The sequence below is a fragment of the Eumetopias jubatus genome, unplaced genomic scaffold, assembly GCF_037043125.1.
Source record: "Eumetopias jubatus isolate StellerSeaLion01/CBP00866 unplaced genomic scaffold, mEumJub1_p1.0 scaffold_17, whole genome shotgun sequence".
Taxonomy (NCBI): domain Eukaryota; kingdom Metazoa; phylum Chordata; class Mammalia; order Carnivora; family Otariidae; genus Eumetopias; species Eumetopias jubatus.
In genome coordinates this window covers 28,679,073-28,695,258 of record NW_028274823.1, presented here as the reverse complement: position 1 = coordinate 28,695,258, position 16,186 = coordinate 28,679,073, and positions in this window count along the sequence as shown.

Here is a 16,186-nt window from a genome sequence, read left to right as displayed (position 1 = left end):
CCGCCCGAGTCCAGCTGTTCCGGATGCGGGGCGGGGGCCGGAGGGGGCCGGGCCAAGGCTGGGGCTGCGCTCCCAGGAACCCGCGGGGAAGCCGGGTTCGAGTCGGACTGGGGGCTGGGAACCCTATGGGCCCGACTCTGTGTACATCAGGCAAGCATTTGTGCGCCATCGGTATTTGAATGTGTTTACGTTTTTGAATGTGTACATTTGTGTGGGGTTCGCAATGTGTGTATTTGTGTAAACATATGTAACCTGTGGGTATTTAGGCGTGTTTGAACCCTACCTATGTCTTTCATTCCCTAGAGGCACCCAAAGGGGCTGTACCCCCAGGCTCTTTTTACTCTTGTTTCCCTCCCCTGGTTTGTATGGGGGCGTTGGCCCCACCACCTAATTTTGCCCGTCTGCCCCTGAAGAAAGGAGCGGAGCAAGAGGGGCTGGAGCCAAGGGAGCTCTTTCCCTCCCCTCATACAGCCTCAGCCCTTTTCCTGGCTTTGTTTGTAAACTCCTGGGCAGGCAGTGCGCTCTGGTAGCCCTGCTTAGTCAAGAGAAGAGCCCAGAGAGGCCAGTGCAGGGCACTGTGGCCCAGCCTAGAGGTTAGGGTGGGAGAATAGGACCTTTTGGGCTTCTTGGACCCCCTCATACTTCCCCAGAGAGGGAGGAAGCCAAGCTGGGCTGCAGGGCAGGGGCCAGGGACAGGTTCTCTCCCGGGATGCCTCCAGCTCGGGCAGAGGGGCCTCCGCACAGCAGAGATTGGTTTCTTTATGTCCTGTTTAGTTGTTTGTTTGGAACATGGCTTGCAGCTCCCCAGAGAAAAGGGGACAGTGATGGAGAAAAGATTCCTGTTTGGGATGCAGTGCCTGCCCTCGCCCTGCTTGGGAGTATTGGGAAGAGTTATTCACCCTCTTTCCTGCATTTGCAAGGATAGGTGCTCAGAGGCAGGAATGGGGAGAGTGGGATTCTCAGTTCCCCAAGAGTGGCAGAACTGTCCTCAAAGCAGGCCTGTCTCTAGTGCATCAGTGCTGCTCTGAAGCCACGAGGGGATGCTGGGTCCAGCAACAGTGGAGTCAGAGTTGAGAAAGGTGGAGAGGGACCTGAGGGAGAAGGGGCCCAGGAGCCTGATGACCTTTGCTGGCTTGGAAGCTTGGAGAGCCTGAGGGGTCTTCCCTCTCCTCTCACTTCCTGCTCTCAGGATCCTGCCTCAGTCTCTGCTCCCCACCCCAGCCCTTTCCTGCCGTAACCCCAAAAGCCCAGACCCAGAGCCTCAGGCAAGTCGCATCCCCCATGCTAGAGAGGAGGCCTCTCCAGATCAGGGAACAGCAACTCTTGAGCCCCTACCCTGGAAGGAGCTCCATCCCATAACCCTCTGCCATTCTTGTCTGCACCTGATATTGGTCTGCAGGACAGTATCTTAAGGACTACCTTGCTGTTGTTGTCCCTTTCCCAGTCCCTCAGGAACGGTGGCGTTCAGAATTACTGTGACGCTGCCAAGAAGGTGAGGAATGTGAATTGGGGAGCAGAGGGGCAAGAGCATAGAATTCCTTCAATGGGGCCCTATTTCTGGGGATCTTTAGTCTTCGGCCACATCATGTCAAAGTGGACAGGACATTCCACAATCATCTGCTATATTACCTCTATACCCACCGTGGCCAAACCTCTTTTTCCTGCAGCCCAATCGGAAGGCTTTGTTTTTAGCCTAATTGGTTGGACTCCCAGCAAAACAGCTCCAGCAGGCACAGCTGGGGGCTAAGGGGGCATATGGTGCCACCCACCCTTTTTTAGGGTCCCTTACTTCTATTGCCTCATCCAGGCTATGTTCAAAAACCAGGCCAACTGTCCCACTGACCTTTTCCCAACCCTGCAGTTTTTCCCCATTCCAGACCCCAGTGTGTGGGCCGCTAGGATCTTCTGAACTCCTAGAAACCCAAATCTACTGGCTTCCCGTGCCCCTCCAGCAGAGCAGGGGGCTGTATCTTGGGTTCGCAGTCAGACTCACTCCCTCTCCTCCTAGAGAGGGAGATCCTTGAGGGCAGGGACTTGGATCGGGGGATTCCATCCACCCCAGACCTGTGCAGGCAGGCGGGAACCTGGTGCCCTCCCTGTACAGGTTGAATGAGTTTTTGTTGATCGAATGGAGTATAAATGATTGTGTATTATGGAGGGGGGAGGCTTGGTCCTTGACTGTCCCCCCCCCCCAGGATTTCTGGAGATGATGAAAATTAGGGGAGTAATTCAGGGGCAGTAGGGGCGGGAGGGAGGGGGGGAAAGGCACTCTCCTGCCTAAGCCCCTTCCTGGGATCCAGTGCTGGGTGGGGAAGACCTCTGGGGTCTCCCACCCCCAGTCAGCTGAGCCAGTGTCATCTCCCATGAAGCTGGAAGCAGTTGGTCCCTGGAGTCTGCTGCACAGGGAATGCCTGTCTTCAGAGCCTAGTCTGTACTATATCCTGACTCCTGAATTCCTGCTTGCTGTCTCTGCCACCAGGGTCCAGCCTTATTCTGTCTTCAGTGGAAGGGGAAGGGATTAGTGTGGCAAAAATCTGTTTTCCCCTTACTTTAGTGAATATTTCAGACAAAGAGGAGGGAAAGAGCATTGCATGAATTGCCAGGATAAGGGGACCCTGTAGACCCAAACAAAATGAGTTATTCCTTAGCATAAGAGCATAATTCAAGTAAACCCCCAAATGCTCCATCAGCTTTAATCCAGATTGTTGTGGTAGCCCCATTTGTTTCCAGGTTATTTGTGTAAGCACCAGCAATGGCCCTCAGGCCAGACCTCCCCTTAGAAAGAAAGGTTCTGACACTGCTTGAAAGGAATTAACTTGACCACCAATTGGGATCACTTTTGTCCCCCAGGGACCTGCTACTCTGACACTCCTTGTGGAATTCAGCGTGTTTCTTCTGCTATAGAAGTAGACTCCGATAGATGGCCTCCTGCCTCCCTGGCTGAACCAGGACTGCCCACTTGGTTTTTATATTCTGCCCTGGGCCAGCGTCAGCAGTAACAACAACAATAACCATGACAATAAACACCATAAGCCCTTACTGTGTACCTGGCTTCAGGCTAAGAGTTTTATTCATTTCATTTATTACTCACAACCCTGTGAGGTAGTAGCTACTGCTATCACCCCAATTTTATATATAAGGAAAATGAGTCCCAGAGAAGTTAAGTAACCCATCCAAAGTCACACAGCCTGTTTTGGATTAATTAGGATTTCAAGACTGTTCTGACTCTAAGTGTAATCCCAGAACCATGGCGGTTTTAACCAGAGGCCCCCCCCACCCCCCACCCAGGGCTCTCTGAATGGGCTTTATGGGCTCTGCAGATCCCAGAAATTGTGTGTAAAATTATGTGTGTGAGCCCAGGTGGGCACATTTTTCCAGGGGTGATATTACATAACACGTTGGATTCTCTGAAATGGTTGGAGATCCAGAAAAGTTTAAGACCAGAAGCAGGCCAATAGGCGAAGGGGGAGGGCGGCTGCCTCCCTGTAGGCCTGGGGACTGGGGAGCTGGCTGCGCCAAAATTCCGGCCAGGCTCCAAGACTGCTTATGGACCTGCCCTGCTCTCTGTGGCCACTGGACCTAGGACCTCATCTGGCAAAGAGAGGTGGGGGCAGGGACTGTGGCTAGGGCACCGCTTTGGAGAGCACTCCCTCCTGCGTCTCCCCCAACCCACTTTTGTGAACTGAACTCCAGAGCCTGTGAGAGGGTGGCCCCACCACACGGTCCAACTTCTTCCAGGCACTTCAGCCCTGGGTGGTGTGTGGGGGGGGGGTGTAGGTACCCTTTGGAAATGGGCGGGGCAGAGACAGACCCCTTAGTGATAAAGACAGGTAGAGACAGGAAGAGACACTTCCTGGGAGGTGCTCATGACCCATGTGACCATGCTCCGCAGCCTCCAGAACATCCCTCTGTTTTGCTCCCAAGCCTTTGCTCCCCACAGCTGGCATCAGAAGGTCTCTATCACTTCCGTTCCTTGTACCTTTTGCTCTGTTTTTAGTGCTCAGCTGGGGCAACTTCCCTGGCCTGTTCAGTTCCTCTGTGCTCCTTAGCACACCCGCCTTGGAATCTGTCAGATTGTCAGGAACTTGCTGGTTTGTCTGTCTGTCCTTCTGCCCCTCTCTCCACCTGGCTGTGGATCTCCTCCCCATGCCCTATGCCAGCCTGGCATATACCAAGGGCTCTTCATGCATTTGTCGAATAAATAAACTAAACGAATAATAAGAGATGAAAGGGAGAACCAGGAAGGACTGCATTCAGCCTGGGCCCCAGAGAGAGGACTAGGAGTGTGAGGGAAGGGTAGGTGCATTGTTTTGCCAGCTGTGTGCAGATGTGTGAGGCGTCCCTGCTGTTCATACCTCCAACACGCACAGGGGGGCACAGAGACCTCATTCTTTAATGCTTTTTGGCTATGGAGGGAGGAGGGAGGTCCTGGGTTCTGGACCCAGCTGTGGTGTGGCCTGATTCAGGAATGGAGTTTGTTCTCTCTCTCTCTGTCTCTGTCTCTGTCTCTGTGTGTGTGCGTGTCTCTACAGGATTGAGCCCCCATCATGTTTTGGGCCCAGAAGCAGAGAGGAAGAACAGACAGAAGAAGGAGGGTGACGGGCAGGCAGGAGTGGCAGGGGACAGACACTCTCACCCCAGTAGCCCAGGGGACTGTGAAGAGGGGAAAGGATAAGTGGGAGGAGTCAGTTGCCTCCCAGTGGAGGTGGCATTTGAATTGAGCTTTAAAAAAACCAGGAGCCTTTGGGTAGGTGCGGAAGCCAGGACCACTTTCCAGGCAAGAGTAACAGCCAAGCCAGAGGCCAGGAGCGGCAGCCCAGCGGGGGAGCCAGAGTGCCCTCTCTACTTCCTCCCTCTGTGGCCTGAGCAGCAAGCTGCTAGGGTGGGAGTGAAATCCTTGCTCCCTTGTGCACCCCCATTAGGTCTGCAGCCTGGGGCAGGGGCTGGTGGGCTCCTGGGATGGCTGTTAGGGGCTGCAGGGGGTTGACGGGGAGTTGGAGAGAGGCTGCACCGCCGCCCCCCCCCCCCCCCCCCCGCCCCGCGCGCGCCCTTGCTGCTCCTGGACCTACCCTGTGGGTTCCATTCTCCTTGCTACCCACAACTGATTCTCTCTCTTACTAACCTAGTTGGCCGAGGAACTCCTGGGTGGAGCAAAGCCGCTAATGCTGGTCGGTGCCACCCTTTCCACAGGAGTCTCACGGCCCGCGGCGCACCAGGCTGCAGGCCGGCAGCGGGGCCTGGGCGAGGGCGAGGGGGCTAGGAGGAGAAGCGCAAGCCAGGGAAGGCAGGGAGGCCCCGGAGCGGGCCGCGGCTGCTAGGCGGCCCAGGAAAGGCCTGAGTCAGGCTTCTCGTAATAAACTGCACCTGAATAATTCAGCAGCCGTGCGGGGGCTCATTGCATTAGTGCCGCCGCCAGCTCAGCCCTTCGCCTTCCCTCTGGGGGAGGGGGTCACTAACGCGCTGGACGCGGGGAGCCAGGTGAAGACCCCCTGCCTGCTCCTATCGTGGATTCGGCCGGGGCCAAGTCCCAGAAGACTCCGGGGTCCCCGAGATCCTCCGCCCGCCAAAGGTCAGAGGGCCGCCTGCTGGGCAGCGCTGTTTCCAGATAAGCCGCTCTCAAAAGCCTGCGCAAGAGAACTCAGGCGGCAGAACCAAGGCCGAACAGGGGGCGCGGGGGGCCGGCCCACGGAGAGCGGAGCTGCGGCAGTGCCCAACCGCACGGAAGAACGTGCGGCTTGGCTCGGAGCAAAGGGAAGAAGGCTGGCTCGGGCCTGTGCTCCGAGCCTGGATGCCCCGAGGCTGCTTCAGCGGGCCCGGATTTTCCTTTCGATCCGAGCGAAGCTCCCGGGAAGCCGCAGGACCCTCCATTCGCTGTGGAGCCCAGGTTCCCCGGCCTCTGTCCCCGCCTTTTTCGGACCCCCGGATCCAGTTCCTGCCACGTCAGCCGCGATGTGGCCGGGGCCCAGCGCTCTCGGAAAAGGTGGTGGGGGGAGGGGGTGAGGGAAGGGAGCCCCAAGCTGCTCAGTGCGCAGCGCCTGCAGCCTTATTTCGTTTGAGAGAAACCAGCTCCCCTTGGCTATTCTACCTCCCACAGGCCCCTGGGCTCCTGATCTTGAGGGATCACATGCCATCAAACGTCCACCGACGCTTAATTCCTCCAGCTCTTTACCACGCCCCTTCACTTCCATTAGGCCCACCCCCATCCTCTCAGCAGCAGCCTCCCTACCCCTACCTGCTGAACCTCGGGCCCAGACTCTCACACTGGCCCCGCTGGCCCACCTGGAGCCCCGCTTGCCTGCGGGCAAGGCCCTCAGTCTGGTCTTCCCTGGTGGTCCAGGCAGCCAGACCAGAAGCCCCGGTGGGGTGGCGGCGGCAGAAGGCAGCTCGTTTCCCCCCTGGCCCACGCCGCACCCCACCAATCTTCTTCCTCCGAGGCTTCCTCCTCCTCCTCTTGCCTCTGCCGCTAGGTATTTCTTTCTCATTCGTTTTTTTTCATTAGGTGAGGTGAGTTCAGCCCCAGCCTCTGGGCCCTGGGGAGGCCTGGGCTTACTCTGCCTCTCTCCAGTCCTCGGCTGAAACTCTGGGTTAACGGCCAAATTTCCGACGCCTTCTGCAGCAGGGCCACCTGAGTGTCTTTGTAGAGGCAGGTGAGAGGGCTGATGGCACCACGACCTCAGACAACTCCACTCCAGGCCCGCTGTGTGACCTTGGGTAAGTCTCTTAACCTCTCTGAACTTTGATGGGGCAAAAGTCAGGAGATTTGGGTAGAGAGATGGGAGGCTAAGCCTTTTAATTCATTTGGGAAAAGGGGTTGCCTGCTTTGGGGCCTAAGGAGGAAGTGAGGTTGGGGAGAATTCTAGGTCTGGAATGGCCATTTATTTTAACGAATATTTAGGAGCAGCTGGTAGCTGCTTTTTATTTTTGTCTTTTACAGCTGGTAGGGTGCCATGCATTAGAAACCTTCTCTCCAATCCTCATCAGGTCTTGGTTTTACCAAAGAGGAAACTGAGGTTAAGATCACCTCCAGCTGGTCAGTGCCACAGGTGGGATTCCAACCCATATCCCGTTCCAGGCTCTCTTGAGTTTAAGCAGCAGTCTGCCTTGGACAGGTGAATTGAGCCCTCTCAGGGCTGGCTGCCACTTAAGCGTGGAGAGGTTGGGCTGAATCTCCAAGTGTTCCCTTTTTTCCGTGCTGGGAAAGCTTTGAAATTCTTGTTTTTAGGTAAATGAGTTTGGCAGCTCCCAGAGAAGGATGGAAATAAGACCCAGTGAGGGTCTTCAGGCGGGTTATGGCAGTGCATCTGGGACAGGACAGGGAGGGCAGCATTTCTCCAAAGCTGAGCCCGGGGAGGTGGCCGTGGCAGGGCCAAGGTAGAAGCCATCGCTCCCGGAGTTCCCCACCCCCCCACAAGTCTATCCATCTGCTCAAGAGTCTGTCTGTCCCTGCGGGTGGGGGAGGGGGGCTACGCCCCCGGAAGTCCTGGACCGAGGGAGAGAAGGAGCACCAGGGAGAAGGCACACGGCTCAGGGCAGAGGTATGGCCAGACGATCCCCCCAACTCTTTCACCCTCTCCAGGGGTGCCTCTCTGAGGTAGGGTCCTCCTAGCTGCAGAAGTGGGACTGGCTGTGGGGGAACAGAGGTGGGCAGGCTGGAAGCTGGCGCCTGGGGACCCCTGGCTGGGCAGGGAAGGGCTGGAATCCGGCTCCCCCGCGACCCGTCCCCAGCTCTCGCTGCAAGGTCGCCCCGTGGCAGCCCCGACAGGCCATGCTTCCCTCGGCACAAGTCCCATTATATTGTATTTATGTTTCACTTTATTGGTTTTTTTCCTCTCTTATTATTGTCTCACTCTGGGGGAGGCAAAGGATATAATATATTCATCTTTATTATACCAAATCTGTGTGAAGCATTTAATAAAATGCTGTTTCCACACAGCCAGGGATATTAGTGTGAGCTATTCTTAAGTTAATGCTCGGGTACTGAGGGCGCCGCCACCACAGCGCCTGCTGCTGGCGGCCCGGGGAAAGCGCAGGCCCCGGCCGGGTGCACCCCGCGCCCACCCTGAGCGCCCCGTGCCCGTCCCGCTTGGGCGCTCATCCTAGCGGTGGCTCCGTGACCCCTCGGGCCGCAGCCTGGGAGGAGGGCCTCGGAAGAACCGAGTCCGAGCCCGCCCCCCTCCGCCTTTCTAACTGACTGTGGGCCTTGGTTTGTGCCTGGGAAGGGCGGGGCGGGGCGGGGCGGGGGGAGGCGGAACCCGAGAATTCCATAACTGCTTTCCTCTCAGGGCTCTTTGTTGGGAGGTTGAAGAGGCCTTGAGGGTGGACAGGGCTTTATAAACAGGAAGGAAAAAAGGCAAGGGTTTGTCGAGATGGGGCCCAAGAGAGCCACAGAGAAATAGGGGGGCTGCAACAAAAGTGGTTCTAGGCAGCATAGACCCTCAAGCTGAACCCAGCCCAGGCTGGGGAGCAGAGTGCAACTCCAGCTTGAGCAAAGCCCAGAAGGTTTCCGTGTTTCTGGGCTTCACCTGCAGCCATGGTGAAGGCAACTCAATGAAGTGGAGATCTTGGACTGTGGCAGCGGGCTCTCCTGTGGTTCTTCCTGTAGGTAGGCAAGCAGTCTTTGTAGTCCAATTTACAGCTAGTGCATTGAGACTCAGAAAGGTCAAGTGGCTTGTTTGAGGTGACCCAGCTGGAATGTAGCACCGGTGGATCACACTGTCTTAAGACTCTGCTTCGTCCCTTCCTCCCCCAGCCCTTCCCCCTCCTCCAGTGTTTTCCATGGCCTACAAGCTTTATATGTCTGCTTTCTAACTACGCACATACCTACCTGGGGATGCACCTGAGGAGGAGAATCAGTCACATGAATTTCCGTATCCAGGCTCACTGCCCAATGTCCTTTAGAGCCCACTGCCTGGGTTCTTTTAGGGCCCAGATTTGGGAACACCAGCCTTACTTAGGCCCTTGTACCAGTGCTGTGGGGGAAGGGTTGGGGACAATGAGGCCAGGCCAGAAGGTGTCGTGCAGGAAAGGAGTGGAGCGGGCGGGTAAGCACCCTGTTAGGACTAATACCCTCCCATGATTCTCAGTCCTCCTCTGCCCCCATCACCTCATCTTTGGGGCTGTACCAGGTCACCCCCATGTACTGTAGGCTGCTGGTGGAAGCTTGTGTGGAGACTAAGGGTACTTGAAAAGTCTGACCGGTCCCACCGGGGCTGGCTGGGGGAGGAGGGTGCAAACTCACTGTGTGGCCCGGCTGGGACTAGGGGGAGACAAGTGAGGTGCCTGGGGCACAGGATTGGAGGGGTACTGGCTCTCGGTGTTGTGTACTTCAGTTCTGTGCTCAGGCAGCTCATTTGTCTCACCCTAGTGCCAGCTCTGCTGTGTGGTCCCAGGGGTGGAATCACCACCACGAATTGCTGAGCGGAGATAGGATGACTTCAGCTTATCCTTGTGAATGGCTTTCTGAAGGGTAGAAGTGAAAACAATGGAATGAGCTGCCTTGTGTGGGAGTGAGCTTCCCCCAACAGGTGGCGTATACAAGTAGGGCTTAGCACCTGCCGAGAAGGCTAATAGTCACCATTTTATTGTTATCATCATCATCTTCATCATTTTACGATTACTCCCTTTGTGCCATGTAAGAGCTTTACCTCATTATCCCATGTAACACATATAAATGTGTTTTGGTCAAGGATGGGATATCAGAGTCTCTGACCTTCTGGGTCCTTATCTGCTCTGAGAGTCTACTGTTGCAGAAGACAAAGGGCACTTCTGTTGATTCGGGTTCATTGCATTATAGTGATTATTTGGACTCATCTCGTGGCCTTTACTAAAGGTAAACTCTTGAAGGGTGAGGACTGTGTCTAATCTCATTTTTTTTTTTTTTACTGTTCCCTCTCCTATTCCATGTCCCGCACAGAATGAGGCACATAGCACATGTTTAATAAATACGCATTGAACAAACACAGGAGTAAACTATCGAAAGCTGACCAGATGCTCCCTGGGCTCTGACCAGCAAGGCCATGAGGGTGGCCATGGGGAGAGCCGGGACCACTGTGCTGTCATCGTCCCCCTTCCCCCACAGCTGAGCTGAGTTCAGGCAAGCACTTATAGACCTCCCTGACGCATTGTGTGCCCAGGCCTATTCTAGTCTGTGGGTGAGACAAGGGCCAGCACAGCTCTGCCGGTGCAGGAAGAGCTCAAGCCTCATCCTGGACGAGCCTCAGGAGAAACCATTCAGGTGGGGGAGGAGGTCTCCGGGGGGGGTGCTCAAAGCAGGGATAAGTCTGCATGACAGAGTTGGGACTAGAGCTAGGCCTTGAAGGGTAGGAAGAATGGAGAGTTTGGCAGGAAGAAATAGAGCGTTCCAGGCCGGAGTGAGAGGGCAGCTGGAGCAAAAGGGCAGAGCAGGACTGCTCGCAACAGTTTCAGAGTAGGCAAGGCTAGCCTAACCAGAGCCAGCACCGGAGGAAAATAGGTGGGAAAAGACATTTGTGGAATGCCTTGAACGTCCAGACTCAAAGCCAGAGACCAGAAACTGAGACTCAGAAATCAGGGTGTACAACTCACAACTGAAGACCAAAGTCCAGAACCCAGCCTCAGCCAAAGCTGTCCTCTTGGTGAGTGTAAGATGCCACCGTGGGGCTCCACACTCCAGGTGAGTGAGCTCCCTGGGTAACAAGGTAGACTCTTCTGATCGGGTGGGGCCGGGAAACCCAAGACCTGGCCTGAGCCCGGAGCTGGCCTGGGCCCACCCGAAGGCTGCCCCCTTCCAGCCTGGCGTGAGCAAGCTGTCCTGGGTCCTCCCAAATCAGAACCTGAAGTCTGGCATCATCTGCAGCCCAGGCCCCCTGAACAGGGGCAGAAGTCACCCACTGCTCTGGCCCCTGCCCCCACTCCCTGTTCTTCCCTCCGCCCTCCGATACAGGTGGGATCTCGGCTTCTAGGCTGAACCCAGCTGGGCCCGGCGGCCGGAGGGCGGAGCCACGGTGCCTGCGGAGGTGCCAGCCAGCCAGCGCGTAGGCGTTGCTCTGCCGGCCTGTCGCGGAGTGCAAGCCTGCCAAGGAGCCGGAGCGCTGTGCCGCGCGGAGGGTGTCAGGGGTGGTATTGTCGGCGCACAAATGCTCAACTTTATGTACTTTTAACTAGAGGTGTAACAGATGGCCCCGTTTCTGTCCAAGCCAGGGAGACTGGTGCCCATTCCGGCTGCAGCCAATCAATCCCGCCACTCTGGGGGGAGCTACAAGCTGGGCTGGGAGGCCTGGAGCCAGCAATCGCGCAAGGCTGTCTGCTCGGGCTGGCCCAGTGCTGCCTCTGCCAGCCGCTCAGCCATGGGCCCGGGGAGATAGGAGGGCAGGCAAGTGGCAGCCCTGCCCAGCAGCCCAGTCAGAGGCCTGCCTGGGAGGGAGAGCCTGGATCCACCCCCCAGGACCCAAATGGCACCGAGACATTCAGGTCCCCAGCCTGCCCCACTTTGTCCCCATTCTCCCCTGGCCCCCGCCCAGTACCGAAACCCCAAATTTCTGGCCTTGAATTGCTCCAGATCCATAACCCTGTAGTATCCCGCATGGTGGACATCAGATATTGCTCAGGACTGGGGATGAGTAGTGGTGCCTTTGGGAGAAATCATCATAAGACTGTAGAAGTCTTCAAGAAATGCCCAAGACAGCGGGAGAAGAGGAGAAAACAGCAGGATCCGGGGCTCCCAGAGCTGGGAGAAACTGTGAATTCATCGATTCATACATTCATACAGTCAGTCAACAAACACTTAGTGAAAGCCTACTGTGTGCCACATCCTTTGCTGCATCTGTGCACTGGGGGCACAATGATGGATAGGACATAATTCCTGTCATTGAGACCCTCTCAGGGGAAGACAGACAAATACACGGGTAATTGGTAAAAGGGCTCATAAGCATCTCTACGAGGACCGGAAGCACAGAGCAGGAGTATTTAACCCTGCCTGGGAGGTCCAGGGAAGATTCCAACAGGAGCTGGCTCTGAGCTGGGTGTTAAAAGACCGGTAAGAGTTTCCACTGGACGTGAAGGCAGGGAAGCGCATTTGAAGGGGGAGGAATAGCATGTACAAACACATAAGAACGTGCATGGTGAGGTAAGGCTGTGGAAAGATGTGAGTGTGACTGGGGTTTGCGATACGGGAGGAGAAGTGGAGTGGATGAGACTGGGCAGGGGAGGGGGCCGGGCCTGGTAAGCGATGCCCCGCTCTGTCTCAGCAGGCTGGCAACCTGACCTGCCAGATCTCTTCCCTCAGTTTTCCCTCCTGTGACCCTACTGCCCCTCATCCTGGGCTTGGAGGGAGTGAGGAAAGAAGGCAAGGCCTGGCAGCATGTGGGTAAAGCCAGAATTCGGGGAGGGGGCCCTCCAGGCTTCCCTCCTTTCTTGCTTTGAGGGCTAAAGCCATGAACCAGGGGGCTGACTTTCCCCCACCACGTGCCCCATGGATTTCTGAGTCTTCTAAAAATAGCCTTTCTGTAGGTTCCCTAGAGAGGGCTTAGAATCTTATGCACTCATTCATTCATTCATCAAGAAATAAGCATCAGCTATGTTCAAGGCCCAGGCAGGATACTGAGGTAGACAGAGCATTCAGTATACTGAACTGTGAGGAGCTCAAGTCCAGATGCAAGAAGAAGACAGGAATCTGGGCAGGTGTCCTTCTGTTTGCAAGAAACACAGGTACACTTGAGTAATCCCAAGAAAAAGGAGGGCCTTTGTATCGAAGCACATGGCTTGGCAATGCAACTGGGCCCAGAAAGCATGCAGGGACCAAAGCAGCTCTGGGGACCAACTTCCTTTTCATAGTAAGGTGGAAAGGCACTCCATAGGGTCTCTCTCCTCACTAATACTAATGCAATTATTATTACAGGGGGAAGAGGAATGATAGCAAGTTCTGAGCACATACCAAATGCCCACCACATTGGTTTCCATGCTTATCTCAGTGAATCCTCTCAAGAACACTACGAGTTAGTGAATATCATAACCCCATTTTACATATGAGAACACTGAGGCTCAAGGAGGTTAGGTGTCCTGCCCCAGGTTCAAGCCAGGAAGTGGAGGAGTCAGGACCCTCACTCAGGGCGGCCTCCAGCGCCCCAGCTCATAACTGTTTCTGACCTCTGTGCGGCATCGAGAGCTTCCTGGATTCCCTCATAATTTCTCATAACCGTGACTTGCACTTGACCAGCCGGCCTCTCCGAGTCTCTCTCTGCATCACCTCGGCTAACTGCTCTAGTCTCTCCATATTTCATAGTTTGAATTCCCAGGAGAAGAAATGGGATTGGCCCAGCTCATCTTTTAATGCCAGGCCACATCATAAGCAGCTGCCCAGCCAAAGAGCTGGCGGGGAGCAGGGCCGCCTGCAGCCACAGATCAGCATCATTGATACATCCAAGAGTAGAAATAAGATCATACGAAGGGCAAAGTGCAAAGTGCTACAAGAGATGTGCAAGAAAACGATGAGGGGAGACTTCATGGGGGGCATTTGATGGTTTGGGTCTTGAAATAAGATGGTATTTGGGGAGCAGTGTTGGTAACAAGGATTTCCTGAAGAAAGGAAGAGAATGAAAATAAGTGTAGGACTGGGATAGCACAAGTCATGTTCAAGGACCACTGAGGAGTTCTGCTTATTAGGAGAGTGGGGTGCCTGGGATAGAGGCTGGAAGGCAGGACTTGAATGCCAATGTGAACGTCAACTTAATTCAATAGGAGTCATGGGAGGTTTTTGAGCAGGAAAGGGATGTGAACACACACGTGCTTTTGGTAGGATGACCCTATGCCCAGGGCAGTTCCAATTTATGCCTTTTGCCCCACTGTAATTATTTTTATTCTTTTTTTAAAGATTTTATTCATTTATTTTAGAGAGTGTGCAAGTGGGGGGAGGGGCAGAGGGATGGAAAGTAGGAGAGAAGCAGCAGAGCCTGAGGCCTGGCTCAATCTCAGGACCCTGAGATCATGACCTGAGCCAAAATCAAGAGTCAGACACCTAACCGACTGAGCTACCCAGGTGCCCCTATTATTTTTATTCTTAAAGTTTATTATTATTATTATTATTATTAGTTTACAGAGCTCCTTTTTACTCTCAAAGGCATCCAGATTTGAATTGTAAAGTACATGGTCACTCCAGCTTTAGAGGCTGTGGGCTATTATTCTGCTAGGATTGGTGAGGGCGGGGCAGGCTGAGAGGCAGGCTGATCATGGATAAGGATATTGCCCTAGTGCAGGCCAGGAAGGCCAGAACCAGGTGGGGGCACAGAAGGTAGAACACAAAGGAGTGTGGGCAAGAGACAGGGCTAAGGCAGAAGTGGTCAGACCTGGCAGGTGAATGGATTTGTGGGGGCAGGGGGTGAAGGAGAGGGGGGTAGTCCAAGTAACTCCTGGGCGTTCACCTTGATTGTTGGGAAGAATGGTGGAAGTCTAAAGGCAGAGCTTGTTTGGGCTAGGGGGTGGAGATGATTGTGGTTATGATGAGTTTGAGGTGTCCTGGGACATCTGCTCAGAGATGCTCAGCAGGAAGTTGGACATCACAGACAGGAACTCAGAAGCTGTCAGTTAAGGTTTCTTCCAAAGAGATGGCTCATGGAAGCCAGGGGAGTGGTGAGCTTGCCAGAGACAGACAAGACTGGAAGCTGAATCCTGGAAGATTTCTGTATTTGGGCAGTTGGAGGAGACTAAGAAAGAGTAGTTGGAAAGTTAGGAGGAAAACAAGGGAAGCTAGTGACCTAGAGATGATGAAGTTTTTAGGGAGGGAATTGGTATTAAATCCTGCAGAGTGATCAGTGAGGAGGGCAGAGTCAATGGCCAGCAGGTTTGGAAATGCCAAGATTACAGGCAACTATAAGAGATGACAAGGTGGTGGGGATGTTGCATGAAGAGTGAATGGCAAAGAGCTAGAGGCAATTAGGGTGATTTCTCCTTCAAAAAGTTTGGGAGAGGGATGCCTGGGTGGCTCAGTCGGTTAAGCGTCTGCCCTTGGCTTGGGTCATGATCTCAGGGTCCTGGGATCAAGTCCTGCGTCAGGCTCCTTGTTCAGCGGGGAGCCTGCTTCTCCCTCTGCCTGCCACTCCCCCTGCTTGTGCTCTCTCTTCTCTCTGACAAATAAATAAATAAAATCTTAAAAAAAAGTTTGGGAGAAAAAGGGAGGGGAAAGTAAGATGAACAAGATGTAGGAGAAGATGCTCAATGGAGGAAGTTCTGGAAAATGCTGGACAGATTGGATCCTTGGTGAGGAGGAAAAACTCTTCTTCCTCAAGGACAGGAGGAAAGAAAATGGATGGGTAATAGGGAAATTCTGGGATGAGCTGATGAATTTGGGGACAGATGGAAAGGGGAACATTATTTGAGGATCAGACTCCATAGCCTTGGTCAATTTAGAGTCGAAGTCTTGCAGAGGAAGTGTGAAGCGGTTGTGGAATTGTAATGATGACTCAGTTATAGATGAGGAAAAGAGGGGTTTTATTTTTTAATGCATACTGGTGAAGCATGAGTTGAGGGAGCATAAATGGGCCAGTTTTTTCACCCGCTCCAGCGTGCCCAGGAGTAGGAGCCAGAAAGTGGATGGCAGTGTTGCTTAAGGCTAGAGATTGGTAGGCAAGATGGCAGGAGGCACGTTGTTGAAATGGCTGATACGGAGCTAGGGTAGAAAGAGAGGAAGTAAAGCCAGGATGGGGGTGATGGACTGGGAGAACGTGGAGGGTTTAAGGGACCAGAGAAGGAGTCAGTAGAAAGGAGGAAAAGAGTGAGGCAAAGGATAGGAGATTGGGATCAAAGAAGAGAACTGCAGATTCTGAAATTCTGGAGTTTCCAGGGGCAAGGGGTGGTCATGCCAATTAGTGGCTTGGAGAGAAGTAAAAGAAACTGTCCAGAATGGCTGGGCTCAATACCTCCTAGGCACTGATGAGGCTGGGTGGGGTGGCTTGGAGTTAAGCTGCTTTCAGCATCCCCATTGGATTTCCTCAAGTTTGCTTTTTGTTTTGTTTTGTTTTTTAATTACACGAGTAGTTCATGTTCCTTTATTAAAAAAAAAAAATCTGGGGATCTGATGCACAGCATTGTGGTTATAGTTACTGGTAGCATATTGTATACCTGAAAATTGCAAAGAGAGTAGATCTTAAATGTTCTCACCACAAAAAAGACATGGTGATAATGTGATATGATGGGGGGTTAGCTAATGCTACAGTGG